At 35.2% G+C, this 19,842-nt stretch overlaps 1 protein-coding gene across 2 annotated transcripts in view; it reads left to right on the top strand.

The window, feature by feature from the left end:
* LOC138693287 (oocyte zinc finger protein XlCOF6-like) overlaps nucleotides 1-19,842 on the top strand; it is a 51,074-nt gene that overhangs the window by 16,965 nt on the left and 14,267 nt on the right. The window lies entirely within an intron of this gene.

Consider the following 19,842-nt stretch of genomic DNA (forward strand, 5'->3'; position numbering starts at 1 on the left):
GGCAGTTACTATATGAATGAACACACAGGAATTTAGCATATGAAGAAGTCATTAGTATTTTCTATGTAAAATTATTTACTCTTTTCTGTAATTCTAAATTAAATTCAAAATGTAAATTGCACCACCTCCCAGGATTTTGTTATTCAGTTAATAATTACATAAAAAAATTACCAGTTATGTTCTCCGTTGGCGATATGTTATTCATAATAGGTTAATAACTGGTCTGATATAAGAGTTCTGGTTGTATACATTTATTTTTGGAAATTTGCTAATATTTATACAAGGATGACATATTTGTGTTGTTTGGAGGACTTGCATATCTCCAGTTTAGCACTGAAAAACCGTAAAAATAATTATGTATTTAAAAAAAATATATCATAAACAGACACTTCACATTTTATCGTAGATCACTTATTTCAATTTTCAGTACTTTGTATGTCCTCCACTTGACTTGATTACAGTTGAGCACCACTCGGGCATGGAATGTATTAGTTTTCTTTTCCCAGCTTTTGATACCACACTCGATTTATGGTTTCCTGTAGAGATGTCTTTGTTTTTGGCTTATTCTCGGCAATTTTGGTTCCCATAACATGCCAGCAATTCTCTATGGGATTTAAATCCAGACTATTTCCGGGCCAGTCCAGCAAAGTAATATGACATTTCTGAAGATGATTCTTCACCTGTAGAAGAAAATTACAAATTATTTAATTTTCATTCAATTGAAATGTTCAAAACATGTTAGTTAAGTAAATAAGATAGCTAATTATGTTTTCAGCTGTGTAGCACGGTGCAGAGTCTTGTTGAATTATGCAGTTTTGTGTCCAGTGGAAACTGTCTTTGATGAATGGTTTCAGACATTCTTCTAATATGGCAGTGTACCGTTCGGCATTTACAGTACCACTTATAAACTTTAATTTTTCAACCCTCTTAATCCATTTCACTAACACGAAATTTCACTTTTGTTTCAATGCAGACAGGATGGTAGGTTTCACTTCTTTGACGTCGCACATTATTGCTTCCCACCTGATCCATGCAAACTGAATTTTGATTCATCGGAGAATATTACGGTTTCCCACTGCTGTATTGTCCAATTGAAATGCTATTTTGCCCATGCCAATCGATTTTTCTTCATGTAAGTAGTTAACAGTGGCTTCTTACAAGGTATGTAGGCCATAAGGCCTAAGTCAAAAACCTACTTTCGCATGTTCTGGCACTAGCACTGATACCCCATGCTCTTTCCACGCAAGTTTCAAATCATTAGATCCTGGTCGACCTTTAAAATTCGGTCTTGAGCACGTTTTAGTTGTGGTCCATGTTTTCTTGCAACATCCTGTTTGAAGATTCCTTGTATGAATTCGCGATACAGAAGAACGATTACAGCCCACTTTCTTGTAATTTCTCGACTAGATAGTCCTTCTCTGTCTAAAGCAACGAAATCCCTTTCTTCCGAGCTGTTAACTGCCTGTACGATACCATGGTCACAGTCCTCACAAACAGAGCACACTAATTGCTCTGACTGATAACCACTCCTCTTATAAATTGGTGTTGTCGTAAGATGACACAATATGATGCAAAAGTAGCTTTATTCGTAGTACAGTAAGAAACTGTTACCACTGATCAGATGCATGCTCATATCCATTTTCGCGTTCTTAGTAGCGAAGATGATAGTTGCTGACTATTAATTTGTTGTTCGTACAATGTTTTGAAACGATTCGAAACGATCATCTAAGTTGGAACAGTTTCTGACAGTAGAGAAATTTTTAGTCCGAACATGCGTGCGTAGATTCACTGCCATAATCTTCCCCAAGATCAAAGAATAATATAAAGGAGGGTATGACAAAAAAATCAAATTTGGTTATCTTTGCCTTCCATTTCCATTTTAATTTAGATCCAGTACAACTTACACCATAGACAAATAAATTAGATTGAAAAATAAATGAATTTGTATCATAAATGAAAACCTGCCAACTATTTAGTATGTAGATATGCCACTAAGCAGCACCATTTCCAGTACCAGAACTTCCCCTTATAAATCATTTGATATTCGTTCGTAGAGGGTAAAGAAAAGCTAATTAATTTCAACAGTTGCCATATGTGTATGTGCATGTGGGCTATTAAATCAAACGGTTTCATATTTATCCTACGAACAAAGCTAGTGTTACACAATATGATGCAGTCAAACACCTGTCCATATTAAATATAGACTAAATAAAACTGGAAGTTATATCGAGTTTCCTTGCTATAATCTATAAGATTAGTGAATTTTGGAGGGTAGTGCAATTTATGATGCCACTAGAGTGTTTCACGAAGATTGTGCAATACTCTATGTCGTATTTTTAAAATTGAGTGAATTACGCCCTCTGAATGTTAAACAAAATCATAGATATTATGAAGGTTTAAGCATTTAAACTATTTACAACAATGGTACAGGGTGTATTACAAATTCATTAAAGATCATTCACGTTATTACTCACCTGAAAAATCTGTATTAAAGTCGGTTTTCAAAGACCCCACCTTCTGCAGCAATACATGTAGCTGCCCGAGTGTGAACTGTGTGCGCTGCATTCTCTAACTTCCGTTGTTCGGATGCTAGGTAGATACATTGTACCGGTGTTGAGTTACCTGTAACCATGACCCTGATGTCACGAGACTGTGTGTCACTGCTATCAGCTGTCCTGTAACACATACAGCTGCAGATGTCCAGAGAGAGGAAGTTCACAAGAATGCTTGTTATGGAAGAAAAAAAACATGATTTTATGTGAAACTATTCAAAATTGGACACATCAATATATGAACTTTTTTCATCAGAATGATGTCAGAAATCACATTCTAGAGTATTTACACGATAAATTCAAATTATGGTTTATTTAACGATACTCGTAACTGCAGAGGTAATATCAGCATCCCGGTGTGCTGGAATTTTGTCCCGCAGAAGTTCTATTACATGCCAGTAAATCTACTGACATGAATATGTCGCATTTAAACACACTTAAATGCCATCGACCTCGGCCGGGATCGAACCCGCAAACTCGAGCATAGAAGGCCAGCGCTGTACCAACTACGCTACTGAGTGCGACTATATACATAATCCACCGGCGTGGCTCAGTCGGTTAAGGCGCTTGCCTGCTGGTCTGAAGTTGCGTTCGGGCGCAGGTTCGATCCCCGCTTGGGTTGATAACCTGGTTGGGTTTTTTCCGAGGTTTTCCCCAACTTAATGTAAGGCAATATATGGCGAATCCTTGGCCTCATCTTTCCAAATATCTTGCTATCACCAATCTCATCGACGCTAAATAACCTAGTAGTTGATATAGCGCCGTTAAATAACCAAGTGAAATAAAAAACTAATATATATATTAAATATATTATATATATATATATATATATATATATATATATATACATGGTACTATTTGCCTAAAAGGGCAGAAGTCCAAAAATACAAATTTTACAGCAGAGAAAAAATTGTCCAGGACATCCGCCCTTTTAACATCTATACAACTATAAAATGTGTTGCATTTTAATCGTTAAACTGAGTGTTTTAAAGTTCTTTGAACATAAATTGATGTGTCTATGGTAAGAGAATTTATTTTTTAATAAGGAAATGAATGGTGGAGAAAATCTGAAATCTGCTCTTTTAAGAAATAGCGATATATATATATATATATATATATATATATATATATATACACAGGGTGTTTCCGGGCTAGTGTTACAAACTTTCAAGGATGATGGGGAAGGACACATGTATCAATTTGAGATCAGGAACCCTGGTCCGGAAATGACTGAGTCGAAAGTTAGAAGCAAAAATAGTTGTGTGGAAATGAAATAATTTTATTCCTCTGTACACCTTATTTATGTGTACAGTATTTATCTGTACATCTTACACATACTGTATTCATCTGACGTTGTTTACGTTGTCTACTTACAGTATTCCATTGAGTGTGGTGTCTAAGGGGTGGGGACAGGAAACTACACTAAAGCAATACAGATAGCATAATGTGTAAGAGACATGGTCGGTCCTGATATGAACGTCTGTAGACAGCAGTGTATGTGTACAAGTTGCAGTGTCCAGTCGATGAGTCCTAGTGTAATGGAAGAGTACACGAGAGCGGAATATGCAGACCTGATTTTCGAATATGGATGAGCCAATGGGAACAGTAGACAAGCTCACAGGTTGTATCGGACAAGTACCCACGTAGGAGACATTCGGCCCATACCATCTTTCCACGACTGTTCCAAAGGTTAAGGGAAGGAGGACACATGGTGCGAAATCACAATTCCATTTCCATATAACTATTTTTACTTATAACTTTCGACTCAGTCATTTCCGGACCAGGATTGCTTATCTCAAATTGTTACATTTGCACTTCCCCATCATCCCTGAATGTTTGTAACACCAGCCCTGAAACGCATAACGTGTTTAATAATTAGATGGAAGGTTTTTGAGAAAAATGCTTAGACACATCGAATCTTATTTCTTAAAAGGATTTATTTTGTAAATGTGAATCTTTTCTGTTGTTATTGTTGCATGAAATATGATCTTACTGAATAAATTTTTAAATTAGAATGTATGACATTTTTCATATTTTCTGAGAGCATGTTTGAAATTGTACCTTCTGGAAAATCTCTGTTATTTCAATGAAATTGATGTCTTTCCACACAACAAGAAATAAAGATAATACACGTGCATTAGGCAATTAATTTTGCTAACAGTAAACAATAAGTAATTATATTAATTTAATTAGTTGTTCAAAATGTCTCCCACTGGCAATCTGGCAATGACTAAAATGCAGTACAAATTCTTTTCTAATATCTTCTGTCACAGCTGGCGGTATTTCTCTATATTCCATTCTTATTCTGGTCTTCAACTTGTTCATGTCAATAGTTGTGTTGCAAAGGCCGTACAATTCAGATAACACCATACAAAAAAATCAAGCAGACGCAGATCAGGTGATCTTGCAGGCCATTCTTCTTCCAATCCATCTATTCAGAAACATTTCATTCAATTATTCCCGAACAGTGACTGTTGAAACCAGATTGAATCGTGTTGTATGTCTGGATCTTGAAGATATGGATGTAGAACATCAAGGCCTGATATAAGATCATGACGCAAGAACTCCAAATACCGGTCACCAGTAAGAGACTCGTCGAAAAAATAAGAGCCCAAAACTGTTCGACCTACAATTCCTGCCCAAACATTTACCTTCTGGGGATATTGTGTATGTGTTTCTGTTATACAGTTTGGATTCTTTTCCGACCAATACCTACAATTTTGCCTGATTAACCTCTCCATTGAGAGAAAATGTAGTTTCATCACTAAAAGGAACATTTATTACAAAGTTTGGAACTTGGTCACAGAAAATAGTCATTGACTCGCAAAACTGCAATGTTTTATTAAAGTCGTCTTCCATTAACTCTTGTACGAATTGAACTTTATAAGGGTGGTACTTACTACAATGCAATATTATCTGAACAGTGTTTTCTAAACACCAAATATGTATTCTGAATCACTGAGAGTAGAATGTGGTTCTTATTTACCTTTAGTAAAATGTCAAGTTCCAACTCCTTGTCGATGGATGGTCTACCAGATCTTCTTATGTTTGTGGCATGTTCTTGTTCATTGAATTTAGCTTCTAGTCTACTCACAGCTTACTGAGAAATAGGTGTTCGATTAGGATGGTTTCATTAAAAAGTGTGCACACTTCCTGCTGCATATGTCTTCTGTCACCATATCCAATCATCATTAAAATTTCAATTCTCTCGTTTTCTGTTAAAACCATCTTTATTTTCAGTTCAATTAAACTGTTTTCCAAACATAATGATTAACAAATTTATCAACAATTAACACGTTGCCATAGCAACATACATTTATGTGTAAAACAAATTAAAAGTGATAAAAACCATAGAGTTAGTATAATATAGAGAGCGCATATAGCTGCACAGAAGGCTGCTGAGAGGTATCAACATCGAAACACGGACGAGTTACGTGACTTTGGGATGAACGCAGCCGATTTCTGTTGACTGATACAGGAGCTTAAAGATTTTTCATAGGAAATGCTATGTTTTTTTTTTTCTTTTTTTTTTAGATCTAGCACAACAAGTAGAAATATTATGTTGTTCCTATTATACGTAGGTATAATGACGCAAGAACTCCAAATACCGGTCACCAGTAAGAGACTCGTCAAAAAATAAGAGCCCAAAACTGTACGACCTACAATTCCTGCCCAAACATTTACCTTCTAAACTCCCGCTATCGGCCTATATTATTATTTATTAAACTTAATGCCCAGACACTTGGACTTGGTATAAGACTACTGGTCTGCTCACTCCCTGATTTAATTCACCTTCGGGCTTGTATTCAAAGTTTTTCATGTCGCTGCTTTTTTAATATGGTAACAGTTAATCGTAATATTAGTCTTTATAATATAAATATATGAATGAATGAATGAATGAAGCCACTGTGTCCCATGAAGGGATAGGGCCTCCTACAGGAGGGGAAGCTTGGTTGGTGTGGTTCACATGATGAGCTATTTCACGTGAACAATATTCACATTCACATTCACTATGTGAGATACACTAAAGTTTGTCAAATTTTAGTTCTATATGAGTTCACTATCTGTCTCCACTTGTTCCTGTTGCGGGCAATGGTTGACCAGTTCCCTCCCAGCTGTTGCTTGAATGTATCTGCCCATCTTCTTCTTGGCCTGCCTTGTGTTCTCCTTCCTATTTAGGGGTCCCACATGGTGGTTTCCCGTGCTCATCTGCCTTGTTGCTGCCTTGGTACATGACCACCCCACTTCCACTTCGTTATGAGGGCTTTTTGTGTGCTGTTCACAGAAGCTGTACTTTTCTGCAGTGCCATGTTGGAGACGTTATCTCTCAGTGAAATATATAAAAATATATAATATATAAATATATTATAAAACACATGTTGGGAAGAATTAATGGAAACGAGAACGTGGCCTGTTGTCATTATAAGGAGAAAAACAAATTCAAGAGTTATGCATGTTGTACGCACTAACAACAACAACAACAATAATAATAATAATAATAATAATAATAATAATAATATATCGAATATATGAGTCGCCTAGAATCAAGTCAAACTGCACTTTATCGATAAAATATGATTTTTCAGGAAAGACGAAAAACTAGTGCAGTTAGACTTCAAACGGTGATTTCACTACTAAAATTAAGACAGATAAATTGCAGTTTGACTCCAAACGAGCAGTTTATCACATTCCCTGGAAAATTCTGCACTGAAACATGTCTTAAACCCGTATTTCATAATTTGGAGAAAGTGGAGTTTGATTCTATGCGAATAAACTATAATGAAACTAGTTGATGGTGGTCTTATAACTACTTCATAGACCTGCTCTTAATATCTTGTCACATGAAGAATATTTTTCATTACCCTACTTAGTCATTTTTGTAATGTGACGAAATGTCTACACAATTATGTAATATTTTACTTGTAACCTTCTTATATGCTATTCTGTTGTTTAGTTTCAGAATTTTCTTTTCTTCATCAACAATGAACGATTTTCTGAAATGTTTAGTGTCCTTTACATATATTTTTATATTGATATGGACTTTTACAACGTGACTATGTTATCAGAAAATCCACAAACTATTAGGGAATACACTGGAATTTTACTTGAAGCAAGTAAAGAGATAGGTTTGGAAGTACATTTGGAAAAGAAAAGTATATGATTATGTCTCGTGACGAGAATATTATACTAAATGGAAATATAAAATTTGGAAATTTATCCTTTGAAGAGGTGGAAAAATTAAAATATCTTAGAGCAACAGTAACAAATATAAATGATACTCGGGAGGAAATTAAACGCAGAATAAATATGGGAAATGCCTTATTATTATTCGGTTGAGAAGCTTTTATCATCCAGTCTGCTCTCAAAAAAAGCTGGAAGTTAGAATTTACAAAATAGTGATATAGTCTGTTCTTCTGTATGGTTGCGAAACTTGGACTCTCACTTTAAGATGCTTAGGAAAATGTTTGAAGCTAAGAGGGATGAAGTTACAGGAGAATGGAGAAAGTTACATAATGCAGAACTGCATGTATTTTATTTTTCACCTAACATAATTAGGAACATTAAATCCAGACGTTTGAGATGGGCAGAGCATATAGCACATGTGGGCGAAGTCAGAAATACATATAGAGTATTAGTTGGGAGGCCGAAGGGAATAAGACCTTTATGTAGGCCGAGACATAGACGGGAGGATAATATTAAAATACATTTCAGGGAGATGGTGTATGATGTTAGAGACTGGATTAATCTTGCTCAGGATAGGGACCAATGGCAGGCTTATGTGAGGGTGGCAGTGAACCTCCGGGTTCTTTAAAAACCGTAAGTAAGTAAGTACTGTAAAATTTGAGAGTGTATGTCATGTTATTATGTCGGTACTGACAATTTTATCGTGAGCATAATCAAAGAAGAGGATTTATCGACATCTTAAAAAAAATCATGAACAAAATATAGGATTTAGGCCTGCTAGTCCATTTTTGTCTCAACTGGAAAGCAGCCGTAACCATAGCATTAATATATGAAAAAAATAATATTGAACACTCCTGAATAACTTGTAACATCGGTATGATTCTAGGACTGAAAAAACATTTGGGATTACTGGAGAAGAGGAAAATTCACTAAGGAAATAGATTCGTACAATAAAAAAAAAATGCGCTGTATCAGGGATAGCCTACACAGGCCTGTAGAATACATCACGCAGTCTAGGAAATGAAACAGCATTTTTGTTCTAGTTTAAATGTTATATTTTTGTCTCTGATTTATTGATGGAAGGGGTCTATGCTCAGTAAGGTCCATTTTGAACTTAGAAATTACAACTAAAGAGAAGTAGGGGTCAAGGAAGAATAACTGCAGAAAACTCAGAACTGGGAGAAAAAATCAGAAATGTTTTGAATGGTATCAAGGAAAAGAAAAAGGAATGTTGGAATAAATTTCTAAAAAAACTATAAAATCTATAAAAATGAAGGATAAATGATAAATCATTTAGTTAATATGGGAATTAGAAACTAAGTATTCAATATGACATTTACAAGTGAGGTTATGTTACAGTCTAGTGTATACAGTCACAAAGCTTGAGTTTAAGAAGGTACTAGGAACAATAGAATGTGCAGGTACTATTTCGCATTGTCTGTAATGAGGCGATTGTAGCAATTCTAGTGGTTAGCAACTATCCATGGATGCATATTTACTAGGCATTGAGCTTCGTGACTTTATATACTAGACTGTGGCTATGTGTGTGCGATACTTAAGAATGGAATGATATGTTTCCTCCTTTCAGGTATTTTTCTCTGCATCCATAGCAACAGCAGTAGTTCGCCATCACTGTGGCTACAATCGATACATAATAACTTATTATCATACTTTGAATAAATTTCATTTATGAATCACAAGCAGCATACCAAAGTGACGTGACTTACGTTTTCAATATTGATACCAACGAGTTAGATACTATAGAGAGGCCAAAGACCTCAGAAAGTTGAAGACAATTGAACATTGGTCCGCTATGTTTCGGTTAGTCAAAACAAAGGGGCGTGGCTCGGATGTTGTAGGAAATGACTGTGATGAAGTTAGTATTATTGTGAATTGAATTACATATTAAGACTATGTTAGTAAGTAAAAAGTAAAATACATACAAAACTTTATGTTTTATAACAGCTGTAGGCCTATGTTTTATTAGTTTCACTAAATATGGCCGAGATATTAAATGACAAGCTATACTCGATGCAACCAAAGCAAAGCACCTAAAGACGGATGAATTTAATTGGCAGAAGAAAAATAAATAATTTTTTGACTTTGTCACAAATTTAATTACCTTACAGCTAATCTAACCTAATATGAAATTATGTAATTCAGTGCTCACCAGGTGATTTCAAGAGAGACGACGTATGTAACTAATACGAGTAAAATATAGGAAAGGTAGTGGCGAAAATTAAAAAAAAAATATCCAGTAATTAAGTTATTGAGAAAAATTCATTTGAAATTGGAATTAATACAGAGAACTTTTGAAAACTGCAATTATTAAAACTACAAATAACCTCTTAGCATGCAACATAATAATTAAAGAATAACCCTAATAGAAAGTTACTCATGATCATAACTCACCACATTTATTGAAATGATAAGATACTTACAATTAACATTGTTATCAGAAACAACAGGAGCCACAGCTAGGTACACTTCTTTTCGCATGATGGAGACATCGTGTAGTCTAATATAATTTCAAAGAAATATTGTCGCGTGATGGAGATATCGTGTAGTCTAATATAATTTGAAACAAACATTGATCTCACAGTGTCTCGCAACTAGGCAGAGGCTTTTGCAGAATAAAACTGTTCTTACATTATTTTGAACAATAATGACAAATTGTGTATGATGCAAGTGCTAACTTTCCTCTTTGTTAACAAAAAGAGCCCTACGCATTAATAAAAAGAAAATTGGAGTAGGCCCTATAAACACAATAAATACTAAACTCTTGATGGTACAAACTTATTAATACAGATATTTCGCTTATGCTCAGTCCATCTTATCTTATAATTCTCTGCGGCAATGATACCTGTATTGAGAGGGTTTAATTATCCAGCAACGAATATTATGATTTACGGTACATTTCATTTAAATCCGAGGGAATGAGACATTTTTGGAAATTTTGGAAATTACTTTTCATTTATAAATCAGCTTTTTACAAAACCTATAGCGAAATGTTTAAATTAAATATTGATGTATCTGAAAAATATAATAATTTATTTTATTTTACCTGGCAGAGTTAAGACCTGCTCTTCCACTGACCCAAGTCTACAATTAATACAAATACATAATAATAATAATAATAATAATAATAATAATAATAATAATAATAATAACAACAATAATAATAATAATAATAATAGTAATAATACTTACTTACTTACAAATGGCTTTTAAGGAACCCGAAGGTTCATTGCCGCCCTCACATAAGCCCGCCAGCGGTCCCTATCCTGTGCAAGATTAATCCAGTCTCTATCATCATACCCCACCTCCCTCAAATCAATTTTAATATTATCCTCCCATCTACGTCTCGGCCTCCCTAAAGGTCTTTTTCCCTCCGGTCTCCCAACTAACACTCTATATGCATTTCTGGATTCGCCCATAGGTGCTACATGCCCTGCCCATCTCAAACGTCTGGATTTAATGTTCCTAATTATGTCAGGTGAAGAATACAATGCGTGCAGTTCTGTGTTGTGTAACTTTCTCCATTCTCCTGTAACTTCATCCCGCTTAGCCCCAAATATTTTCCTTAGCACCTTATTCTCAAACACCCTGAACCTATGTTCCTCTCTCAGAGTGAGAGTCCAAGTTTCACAACCATACAGAAGAACCGGTAATATAACTGTTTTATAAAATCTAACTTTCAGATTTTTGGACAGCAGACTGGATGATAAGAGCTTCTCAACCGAATAATAACACGCATTTCCCATATTTATTCTGCGTTTAATTTCCTCCCGAGTGTCATTTATATTTGTTACTGTTGCTCCAAGATATTTGAATTTTTCCACCTCTTCGAAGGATAAATCTCCAATTTTTATATTTCCATTTCGTACAATATTCTGGTCACGAGACATAATCATATACTTGGTCTTTTCGGGATTTACTTCCAAACCGATCGCTTTACTTGCTTCAAGTAAAATTTCCGTGTTTTCCCTAATCGTTTGTGTATTTTCTCCTAACATATTCACGTCATCCGCATAGACAAGAAGCTGATGTAACCCGTTCAATTCCAAACCCTGCCTGTTATCCTGAATAATAATAATAATAGTAATAATAATAATAATAATAATAATAATAATAATAATAGATATGTTGCAAAATATTATTATTGAAACTGTATCATACAAGAATATGAAATAAAGTATTCATTGGAAACTACGGGACACCTTATTATTCAAAGTCTCCCATTGTTTCCGTTTGCTACATTATAACCAAATTACTACTTGACATAATTTCATATTTGTAATAAGTTTAAGGTGGTGTTAAAGGACTATTTGTTTTCATAATATATATTCGGATCAAGAATTTTATTGTAATGAAATATATTGACATGTCCATCTGCACATTGTACGGCAGCTAGTAGTATCTAACTCGTTGCAGTGTACCTTTGATAAGCACTCCTTGCGGAGGCTGGCGGTACTATAGACCACCATGTTTTTTAGGGAACGATCCATAGTACTGTTGGCCTCCGCAGGGAGTGCTTATCAGAGGTCTTCAGCCTCTCTATAGTATCTAACTCGTTGGTTGATACCCTGCACAGTAGACCAGGATTGCTCTATCTATACTTACTCTATGATAAAAACCAAGGAAACTTTTTCAAAAAATGTAAAAAAAAATCACAAGTTCTAATTAAAAAAATTATTCAATGATGTTATAGGTCATGCAACTATGACTACAGAACAAATTCACATTTACAAAATAAATCCTTATAAGGACTATTCGACGTGTTTGAGCATTTTTCTTAAAAACCTTCTATCTAATTATAAGACACATTATGCGTTACTTTTGAAAAACCGTATGTATAGGGTGATTCATGAAGATTGTGTAATACTTTAGGATGTGATTTCTGGCATCATTATAATGAAAAAAGTTCCTGTTTACATTTATCCGATTTTGAATGGTTTTGGATAAAATCACATTTCTTTCTACCATAATATGCAATTTTTTTAACTTGTTTCTCTCTGGATGTCACCTGTGCTGTGAGCATTACAATACAGCTGATATTATAGACGACACAGTCTCGTGACATCAGGGGTCAGGGTTAGAAATAACTCACACAACATCACTTACACACAGGTTGGCACTCAGCAAGATCACCGTCGTAGTGGATCATTGTCATTCAGTGAGTGTGTGTTAACAAAAATGCGTTTCATTTTTCCAATATCGAGTACGCAGGTATGATTTATGTTTATGGCTTTTATGACGGGAATGCTAATAATTCTGTGGACGAATATCGAAAAAGATTTCCAGATCATAGAACACCATCCCGTGTTGCTTTCGTTCAGATATTTCAATCATTGAGGGATACTAGTTCAGTCCCTGTGTTGCAAAGACATACGAGCGTGATTAGGATGGTTTAAAGACATTGCTTGCAATGTGAGAGTGAACACGTGAGAAGAATTGGTGCAACGTATCCACCTAGCATCTGACGAGATTTGTGGCGAACAATGGAAGTTAGGGAATGCGGCATGAGCAGTTCACACTCATATATTACCGCAGATGGTGGGGTCTTTGAAAACCGGCTTTAATACAGATGTTTCAGGTGAGTAATAACGTGAATGATCTACAATGAATTTATAATACACCCAGTGCCATTCTTGTAAATAATTTAAATCCTTAAACCTTCATAATATCTATGTTTATGTTTAACATTCAGGAGGACATAACTCACTAAATTAAAAAATATATATATGACATATGTTTATATTAACTTTTTCATCAGAATTATGCCAGAAATCACATCCTAGAGTATTGCACAATCTTCGTGAATCACTCTGTATACAAGGTGATTACGAACATCGTGCGTGAAGAATATACGATCTCATTTCTGACATCTTTCTGATAAAAAAAAGTCCATACAAACATGTATACACCTTTAAATTATGTAAGCTACACCATCTCCCTGAATATTAAACATGGATGCATTTAAATTATCTACGAAAATGGTACTGAGTGTAATATGTATTCGTTACAGGACATTCACGTTTTACTCACCTGAGAAATCTGTATTAAAGCCGGTTTTGAAAGACTCCACCTCCTGCAGCAGTTCAGGCAGTTGCCCAAGTGTGAACTGCACACACTGCATTTCCTAACTTCTGCAGTAGACCACCAATCTCCTCGGCTGCTAGGCAGATCCATTGTGCCAACTCTTCTCAGGTGTTCACTCTCACAGTGTCTTTAAACTATTCCCACAAAGAATATACACTTGGAGTAAAATTGGAAAATCTAGCTGGCAAGAAAAGGGTCCTCCACGCCCAATCCAATGTCGTAGGAATCTCGTTACTGGCCCTTAAAATTGAGGCAGCAGGCCATCATGCTGGAAATGCATTACTGCTCGCGTATGCTAAGGTATTTGCTCCAATAATGAAGATAATTTCTCTCGCTAAAATTGCGAGTACCTTTACTCCATAAGACTACCCTCGAAAATGAATGGACCAATTAAATTAAGTTCACATCTGTGGAGTAACGGCTAGTGCGTCTGGCCGCGAAACCAGGTGGCCCGGGTTCGATTCCTGGTCTGGTTGAGATTTTTTCCGGGGTGTTCAATCAACCCAATATGAGCAAATGCTGGGTAACTTTCGGTGCTGGACCCCAGACTCATTTCACCGGCATAATCACCTTGATCTCATTCAGATGCTAAATAACCTAAGATGTTGATAAAGCGTCATAAAATAACCTAAATAATTAAATTAATGTTTACCAATTCACATCGCACATTGCAACTGAAGCAGTGCTGGAACTTACGTAGGTACTACAATCTCTTGGGGTTTCTCTTCGAAACAAATATGTGAATTTTGCATCGGTATCATTCCACCTCAAGTCGCACAAAGTAGAACTAGTTTTAAACTTCTGTAAGATTGATTGCATTTACATTTTTTTTTATTAACTCTGTATGTCTAATAAAGTATTGTGTGTGCCCGTATTTCCTCTGAGATACCTATTTCAGAAATATTGCATGTTAAAATTTGTTAAAAATAGCTCATAATCCAACATTTAAATTATCGCATTTATGAGGACATTATTGTTAAAATTCTTATGAAATATGAATCAAAATGCTTATAAAACTGTCTTTAGTTAAATGTTTACTAACTACTTTTTATTTAATTAATAATCATAATTTTTTATGGTTTAATTTGTAAAAATTAGATATCAATGTGAAATAGCATTCCTACTATAGTATAGAATTTTTTAGTTGGCAGAGAAATTTAGACAAAGAAAGATATAGGTCTAACCTCTCATTCACTCAGTGGCTGACCAGACTTCTGCTGGATGGGGGGATGGCGACAAGTGACATACCTAGACACTCCATAAAGCTGTTTGTATGTGCAGTGGTGGATTCTTCTATTTCTACTTCTATGTCGTCGTCATTAGAGTATAAACTTTTTACGGAATAATCCACCACGTTGTCAATCATCCCATCCCTTATCTAATAAAAATCATCCTCCTTTTTGATATGTTCACACACATTTTTCTAATTCTCTTGCGTGACGTAGGATACTTCCTCAAGCAATAAATTTTATGTCACTAGATTTGAAAGATACGTTGTGTTTAATGGCGTCATTTTTCACTTCTGTCCAGATGAACTCGGTGCCACTAAAATAACAGTGGTATGGTGATAGTCGTACTATGGTGTGCTGCCGGTGTGGTTCACTTTCACTTAAGGTATCCAACTCATACTTTACAATGTTCTCTTTGTTTAAATTTTATTATATCGTACAACTCGATTTTTGTCGCTTTTGGATTGTACTCTATATTGTTCTGATGTGTGTCGCCCTGGGTGGCACAGTCGGTATAATGCTGACCTTCTGTCCCCGAGGTAGCGGGTTCGATCCCAGTCCAGGTCGATAGCATTTAAGTGTGCTTAAATGCGACAGGTTCATGTCCCTAGATTTAGTGGCATGTAAAAGAACTCCTGGAGGACAAAATTCCAGCACACCAGCAACGCTGATATAGCGTCATTAAATGAAACATAATTTAAATTTAATTTTGTTCTGATGTAACCAAGATTGTGTGCCGGATTTAGAAGATGCAGAAGTAGCAGATTTATGTAACTGTACAGAACGGTAAGAGGCTTGTCAATTACTATAATGCTGTTTTGTGGAATGTTCGGAAGTAGTTTGTATTTGAACAAATGTTTGAAATTAACGGCGTTCATTTCTTCATTTAAAATCATTTTCGACTTAAAACTGTGGTAGGTTCCTGGTATAAATCCACAAGATCATCCTCCTTTTCATGTTCAGAGGAATGTCATTTCATTATTGTCACCAACCCAAACTTTACTCTTGGCATGTTTAATGTTTCATCTAGGTAAAAATGGAGTGGCCAGTTGTTATGTTGTGCATCTTCTTTAAGAAATAAAACCAGTTAGCAGTTATATTGGACTACTCTATCAGCAGCTTCCTTCCGAAGTTATTTTTGGGGTAACAGAAATTAAGTTTTTTTTATTTTATTTTTTTTTAGTAATTCCCATACCGACCATTTGTTGCTAGAAAAAATAACCCAGACTTGTCAAGAGAATCACTGATATCTTCCACACTCAGAACGAAATCAGTCTTGTACGAGGAGTGAATCTGTCTCTTGATGGCAGCTGCAGTGAAAGAGTCTAGGGTCGAGTCTTGTAATATGGACACCAAAATTTTCTAATGTGCTTTTCATATAAACAGTTGGAACTATTTTGATGATTTATATTGTATTAGGTTCGAACACCAGTAATAAAATATGACATTAAATATTGATATTTTTACTGCAATACATTTATATGAAAATACAGTTTTATTACAGAACCACAGAATTGGTCATTTTAAAGGACGGTCTTGTAATATGGCCATGAAAGTGCATACTCTGATTGGTTTTCATTTTCACAGTCAATACAGAAAAAAAAATTCATTCTTGATGCTCCTATACATTCTTCATGACAATTTTTGCAAATAGCACAGAACACCCACACCTCCCAATCATTGTCATCACTGAATATCCCATTACAGTAGCCAAACTTAGAGTTATTTTTAGCAGCTGTTTTGTTTCTCTTGGAATTCAATTTATTTTCCAGTTTTTCCTTTATCTGTTCAGGCGAAGTTAAAACTGTCGCTTTTTGCGGCCTTTTACCCACTTTTTTCATTGGTATAGGGCATAACCAGCGTAACAATGAAATGTCATCCTTTGACTGATCCGACGAGATAGACATTGTTGGTGATGAACTTTTCTTTTTTGTTGGTTATGTGGTGGGGTTTTCCCATTGTTGCTGGATTTGCTCCCTGTTGCCCTACTTGTATTTACCTCCATCCCTTCAGAATTTTTATTTTCTGCCTGAGAAAAGTATTCAGATGGAGAGTAGACAGATTCTGTGAGTCTTCCAGGGTTCAAGGAACAAGCCCACATGCACGGAATCAGTTGACAGTATTTTCAATGGGATATATCTTTCTCAAAGATTTGAAAAGCTACATTCCAAACTGGAACATTGTTACACTTCCTTCTTAATGCTATTTAACCCACTATGTTGATTACATTTACAATCACACAATCATAACGTTGGGAATAATATTTATTCTTTTTCCACGCCTGATTTTCATTTAATGGTCTACTATACATTGGTGCGATCGCAACTCGAATATGCATCATTCTGTAGTTTGGAACTCGATTACAACTACTGATTTGGCTAAATTATAAAATATAAAAAGAACATTTAATTATTTATGTTTATTCAGATTTCTTTCCATTAATTCCATGGTATAGTTATGAGAGAAAATGCGAATACTTTAATTGTCGAAACCTATATGCTAGATGCCATGAGCTCGATTATCTGTTTTTTTATTTTTCCTAAGATCCTGAAAGGTGTTACATCCTGTGACCCTTTCTTGAACAATATTAGCTTACGTATTTTGACAAAAGATATGAGAGCCCACAAAATTTTCTTTAATAGAAATTGAAAATCTCTTTCACCAGTGTACAGATGCATAAAAAAAATGCCAACATTCATGGCTACGAATTCCATCCTTTAAGTTTGCTCTTGCCAGTGACTTATCATTTATGTATTTTTTTTAGGAATTTTACTTAATTTTCTTTCTATCATCTGTAGTATTCTCTTGGTATAATATTTCATTTATATTTTTATTGTTATTAATCCATTGATTAGCACTACAGTTAATTTACTTATTTTAAATTCTGTATTATTATTATTATTATTATTATTATTATTATTATTACTATTATTATTATTATTATTATTATTATTAATTTTTATTGTATTCTTATTTTAATTCTGTATATTCCATATTATTATTATATCGCTTGTGCTGGGCTATCATTGGCCTGTGGCTGTTGACCTGCACATTAATATTAAATAAATTATAAATATAAAATAAATATAATAAATAAATAAAAATATTAAAAGTTGTTATTGCTGCTGCTGCAGGATTTTCCCTAGTTTCCTTAATATATTTACTCTATAAGTGGCTTTACTCGCCATGAATTACTTCACTAGTCCAGAAGGACCATGCGCGACTATATATAGGTGAGAAAGCTCTGCGTAAAATTAAAATAAATACAATTAAAAATGAAACACTCTAATGTAAATATTGAGAAATTATGAATACTTAGAGGGGATGAGGGCGGCCGGGTAGCTCAGTTGGTAGAGCAGCTGGCTACGGACTGGAAGGTCCGGGGTTCGATCCCAGGTGGTGACAGGATTTTTTCTCGTTGCCAAACTTTCAGAACGGCCCCAAGGTTCACTCAGCCTTCTATAAAATTGAGTACCGGGTCTTTCCCGGGGGTAAAAGGCGGTCAGAGCGTGGTGCCGACCACACCACCTCATTCTAGTGCCGAGGTCATGGAAAGCATGGGGCTCTACCTCCATGCCCCCCAAGTGCCTTCATGGCATGTTACGGGGATACCATTACCTTTTTTTTTAGAGGGGATGAAAATATGAAATAAATTTCATTTTGTCTGTCTGTTGAGGAAAATTATTCAGCGACTTTGTTCAGGCTTAGCCTTGTTAATTGCAATTGCTATATTCTTCAAAATTGTTATTGTAAACACACGGGCATATCTTCACAGTTTGCACGAATAATATATGGTATATTGAAATGTTCATTAGCTGGTAGTTTTTGTGAAGACATACCTGATTATACATAACTTTTATGTAATTATGTGGTAACAAGTGAAGACACTCTGAAATCTGTGCATAGTCTAGACCAGCGGTTCCCAAAGTGTGCTCCACGGAGCCCTTAGGGCTCCGCGAATGATTCTCAGGGGCTCCGTTCGCGGAAGTTATGAAGATGACAAAAATTGCTAATTCCATCTAGTCTCTAGTGGGGAAATGGAAACTACTTCCATCAAGCGAAAAATACTTTCTGAGAAAGTAGTTTGCGTTCTTCTTGCTACATGGAAGCATTAATATTAGATCTACTCGTCACTGGAACTATCTCGATCTTTCTTGTTTGCCAAGTACTCAGTGATTCTCGAAAATTATTTTATTTTTTATATATTGGAGAGGCAGCGTTTGTTATTCGTGGTACGTGGAATCTACACTCTATTGACTGTTACATTACCTCAAAAAAAAATATATACTATATACCTCCATGTTAATTTGATAGCAGATGTGTTAGTTAAACTTTCGTTGAACCGGAACTGTGACTTAAGACGGGCTCCCTAAGACCTAAGAGTCATTAGCCATCAACCAGTGCTCCGTCAAAGGGAGATAACAACAGCGATAACCTTACTTTCAAAGAAGATAGTGCGAATTCCTGGGAATTGAGTTCGGAATATGTTGAACATGATCCTGTCTCAGAGTCTACGATGCCTAGTGTAGAAGTATTCAAAGTAACAAACGAAAATATTGTGATTTATATTTGGACATGGGATTCACTGAGTTTGCTGATGAATGTCCACAGTGTGTGATATGTAACAAAGTTTTTCCCAATAGTTCTATGTTCCCTGCCAAGCTTAGACGGTATTTCTCAATTAAAAAATTCACAAATAAAACTGCAGACTACTTCGAAAGAAAAAGTGACGAACTCCATGCAGTTCAGACAAAATTTCACCTCGTGTAAAAAAA

This window comes from Periplaneta americana, chromosome 17 (genome assembly GCF_040183065.1).
Source record: "Periplaneta americana isolate PAMFEO1 chromosome 17, P.americana_PAMFEO1_priV1, whole genome shotgun sequence".
Lineage (NCBI taxonomy): Eukaryota > Metazoa > Arthropoda > Insecta > Blattodea > Blattidae > Periplaneta > Periplaneta americana.